General features: G+C 36.6%; 1 protein-coding gene across 1 annotated transcript in view; it reads left to right on the forward strand.

The window, feature by feature from the left end:
- mlana (melan-A) overlaps positions 1-555 on the forward strand; it is a 6,012-nt gene extending 5,457 nt beyond the window's left edge. Inside the window, exon 5 of the mRNA XM_016253678.1 lies at positions 1-555. This exon is cut by the window's left edge and continues 198 nt beyond it. The gene's annotated coding sequence lies outside the window, so the exon portion shown is untranslated.
- The last annotated feature ends 4,445 nt before the right edge of the window (positions 556-5,000 follow it).

The raw sequence follows: 5,000 nt of genomic DNA on the forward strand, positions 1-5,000 counted from the left end.
CCTTGGACCCTGATTAGCTTCTTCAGGTGTGTTTGATTAGGTTTGGAGCCGAACTCTGCAGGACTGTGGCTATCCAGGACCAACGCCGGCCTTTTTCTGGTATACAGGAATCTTACCAAAGCATGTGGACTATTAACATCTGACACTACAGTGCCTTTTAAACACAACGTCGTTCATCAGACATGAGGCTAATAAAGTTTAATATTAATTTAATCCAATAGAGTTTTTGTTTTAGTCCAAGGTATTTAAAAAGAAAAGGTCATCCTAAATCTGGTAAGATGAATGTTTTAAATGTGGTCAGAAAGAAGCATAGAGATTTCGCAGTTTATTTCTGTACACTTCTAATTACCTGTTACTGATTATTTACTTTTAATAATTCATCTTTATCAAACATATGTCTGTATTTCTTTACCAAATGTCTGACTGTAAAAGTGAACACCTGTAATGAAACTTTTATTAACATATTCGCTGAGCTCCAGACACCGGACGTGTAGTGTCAGGAGCCATGTTGTGCAAACTGTTCAATACAACAGAATAAAACTGTTTACAATACTGCGTTTAGTTTCATTACCCCTTTCAAGTGAAACCCCGAAACTGGGGTTTATGAAGGAAGTGCAGGGGCTAATAATTGCATAAATAAAATTTACATTAAAAAAATGCTAAATCAAAATGAAGCATTTCCTAAAAACATAAAAATATTTGTAGATTTTATATACTGGAAAAATTGTAAATTATATCATAAAAACTAAGGGGGACGTCAAGAAAATATTTGAGGTCAAATGGGTTTAGCTGACAAAAATGTTTGGGAATCTCTGATTTAATGTTTAATAAACTCAAAGAATAGGCACGGTACACCAATGTTTTACTTCAGTCATAAATATGTTTATTTTCATGAATATAGAAGAAACACAAAACCAAACTGTTATCAGGATAGCGACTTGTTGCATCACCTTCTCCCCTGATTTTTGATCTGATATTGGTTGCACTGAAAACTTTACAGAAGTACTTCCTTTCCTGAGAAGCCCCACGCCTCCTGCCGTCTTATACACCACCTGTCCAGTGCTTTCGGTTGTGGATGTCGTACTTGTTGTAAGTGTTTCTGAGACAAAGACAGGTTCAGAGTGTGGCGTAGGTGGACAGGATACTCGGACAGGTGGCAGAGTTACAGATGCTGTCTTGTTATGACTTATTAAGGTCACTTTGTTTCCAACACTCTAAAAGTGTCCCCTGAAAGCCACTTATAGGCTCAGGCAACACTGAAGCTCGTGGGTTCGCTGTTGCATGTTCCCTGGATGCAACTTCCACATTAAAATCAGATGTCAAAGAGCTCTCTGGGTCTGTTTTTCCTCTCTTGCACGGACTCAGTTCCTCACTGAATGCACCAGTTTGGCGCCGGTTTGAACTGCGTGTGAAGGGTCCAAGCTCTGATGAATGCATGACAACATCAGGTCTGTCGAATAGGCATCTTGATTCCTAATTTACATTCTCTGCCAAAAAAAGTCAGCATGCATCAGTCAAAACAAACATCACTGAATGCATTCGGAAAATGGAAAACAGGAATTGAAAGATAAAAAAGTGCTGCTACAACAAGCAAGGCAAGGATATTTGAAACACTTCCTTGTAATAAATTCATCATATTGTTTGGTTAGTTATGCATTAGAATGTCAACAATCCTTTAGGGCTTGTATTGTTTTTTCTTCTCTTTGCACTGCTAAGAACTTACATAAAGTCCATGCAGCCTTATAAGTGTGATGTGTAACTCTTTCACGGTGGCTCTTTTGTTTGGCCATCGTCCCTGAAATACGGCACAAAGACACACATCAGTCTTTAAGTCTTCGGTCACTAAGACAACGTTGCTATATTAAACACTGGATTTTGGAAATGTCAAATTGATATCATGCATGCATGCAAACAAACATGTTTTGGCCACATCGAAATGTTTACTTCACATTAAAATGCCTTGATTTAAATATCCACAAAGTTCAGGATTTTTATTGAATGCATTGAAATAATTTGTCCAACACAAAAAATAAAGTCATTATTTAGTGGCATCAATAAAAGTCACAGATAAAACACTGTCATATAAATATTAAATGCATGTATGTTTATGTTCCCTCTCTTAATAACAAATCTCTTTTTGCCGTCCAGTCCATTTAGTTATCTTCTGTTTTACTGATCAGGACTCTGAGATCATCCAGACTGGAGCAAACCAACTACAGAATGCAAACAAACGTTTTATTATATTTGTTTTTATTTACATGCACTGGTACTGAATTTATACTGTAAAGCATTTTTTTAAATACAGGTTGAGTTGAGTCTATGTTTAAATGAGTGTGGTTTTTATTATTCAAACATTGTAATAAATTCGAACAAATGCTGAACTGAATATCTGCTGCTCTGGAAGTCGGACCGAATAAACAGCAAGCCATGCTTACAGATGCATTATGGGATGCTGGGCTGAAACGTTCATATTTACTTATAAAAGCTCTGCTGAATGAGTGAAAATAAATGCAAATCATCTGTGAAATGCAGAACATTTGAAAGCCTATAAAACGCTTGAGGTTTTGAAAATAAGATTGAAATCAACAACAAACATTTTGAATGCAAAACTAACCAAGCAATCTGGAAGTGGTGAGAGAAAGTGTTTTTATTAAAAGAATTCTACGCAATGTAATATTGTGAACTATTATTATGATGTAAAATAATGTTTTTCTATTTTAATATACATTAAACTGTAATGTATTTCTGTGATCTGCAGCTGTATTTTCAGCATCATTACTCCAGTCTTCAGTGTCACATGATCTTCAGAAATCAGTGTAATACTAAATCAGAAATAATTCTAATCACATTAAGAATCGCAAACAATTTTTGTATCATAAATTATGTTTAAATATGCAAATGAGGTATTATCTCATTAAAAATGCTGTAATAATCATACATTTACAGTACATGTGATCATTAGATAAATCCAGGTTTATAATTCTTGTTTGATTTTATTGTCATATATTACAGATTTCTCTTTTTAACCCTCCATAAATCAGAAAATACTGTCAACAGAAAGATTTTCACCATGTTTTTTTAGGAGTAAAATGTATAAATCAGTGTGAATGAAATATGTGTCAAAGATGAAAAAGGGTTTAAGCATAAAAGCAATAAATGTAATACTGCTTTAAATTGTTGTATTTCACAAAAAAATGTAAATAAATTCTGTTTAATTTAATTGCAATTTTGTTTTTCTGAGCAAAAAATAAATATGAAACATTTCCCCTGATTTACAGAAGAGAGCCACTAAAATGTCACTCAGAGTAACAATCCTGTCAGGCATATTTACAACAAAAATCTATTTATGACACATTAAAAGATTAATTACGTTCACCCCAAATACTAATCAGCTGTAATTTTACATTTTTAAAATGTGCCACTATCCTAGGTTTTGCCCATTGGTCAGTAAGAAGTTTTTACTCATTTAAAACACAATCAAATTTAATATGCTCCCTTATTATTTTATATATTTTAATATGTGCATGTCAGAATAAGCATGTTGTTTGAATTTTTATATAAATATTGTGTTACACTGAATGACAATGTAACATTATTTCAACCAAATTTTGACATTTTATTCTCCAAAAACATATCTGAAACTTTAAAAGTAGACACTTTACTAACATTTAATGTGCTTTCTATGGACATAAAATCACTTTAGTAAATTTCTTTTGATGCGGACATCTTAACGTCTTTGACTCATGAACAAACCTTCAGAATATAGAAAGAAACTAAAGTTTGGTGAATGTAAGAGAAAAAACTCTACAGATGCAAACAGATGAATTGGGATGGATGTTTTCTTTCCACTTCAGCTCGTCGTTGGCTTTTCTTTTCACCTGGACAACAAGGCCAGCTTTTGCTCTAGAATGATCTCCAGTTTCTGGGCCTGTTTGGAGATCCAGTGATCGACGGTAACGGTTCTCTAGCATCAGTCTGAAATCTGACACGAACGCCGTGATGGACTCGTACTGGCGGTGGACGAACCTATCGTCCATCTTTCTGAAGCACATCACGGCGTGGGCCCCGGCCAGAACGGGGCGGTGATGCACTTATGCTTCTCTGAGAGGAAGCTCTGAAATATTCTGTAGGCCTGCTGGATCTCGGGCGTGAGATCGTCCTCGTCGTGCAAGTGTGTCGTGAGATTTGCTCAGTCGAACCGTTGCAGGAGGTCAAGGTCAAGCGGTGGTTCGGGTTCATGTCCGGGGAGGCGTGTGATGCGGGTGCACACGCGTGTGCGCTCTCACACGTGTCCGAATGAAGCTTCATTCTCACCTCGCTCACCTGCACAGGTAGCATCATCTGTCAATCAACGTCAATCTGTCATCACAAGAAGCCATTGCTGTTCCTGATGGAGCCTGTTTGAAACAAACAAACAAAAAAAACTAATTAATTAGTTCTTCCTATGACCATTATAAGCATACTAATTAACTAATGACTGAATGCATTTCCATAAACTAATTTAAAGTGCATTATCCAGCTCTAAAATGAGTTAACCTTTCATTCTTGTCATCATGTTAATGTTTCATGAGTTTTCACGACATTACCGGAGCACTGTTTAATGTTGTCGAGGGAGACATTAAACCGCCCGCACTAGGCCGCGGCGACAGCGGCCTCGATTTCACTCTCACACCCGGAGGGCTCGCCTGAGCCGGGCAGCCGCCGCTCTCTCTCCCGCGGACCGCCGAAGCTCATAGTTCCAGTGTGCCACGATCTGGCAGAAAATCTGGCAGATTTTGGTAAAACGAGCAGCAGAGAAAAGCGTGTGTGTGTGTGTGTGCGTGCAGGAAAAAATATAAAAATAAAACTTTATATATCTACATTTTAAAGCACCATGATAATACCTGGTTTTATTACAACGAGAAGAAAAGCAATGAAATCTGATTCTTTTCTCCATTCTCTCCTGACATGAACGTGTGAATATTCTAGTTCTATTTGACCTAAAACTCCCACATTCTGTC

This window comes from Sinocyclocheilus grahami, unplaced genomic scaffold (assembly GCF_001515645.1).
Source record: "Sinocyclocheilus grahami isolate Dianchi unplaced genomic scaffold, SAMN03320097.WGS_v1.1 scaffold1195.1, whole genome shotgun sequence".
Classification (NCBI taxonomy): Eukaryota; Metazoa; Chordata; class Actinopteri; order Cypriniformes; family Cyprinidae; genus Sinocyclocheilus; species Sinocyclocheilus grahami.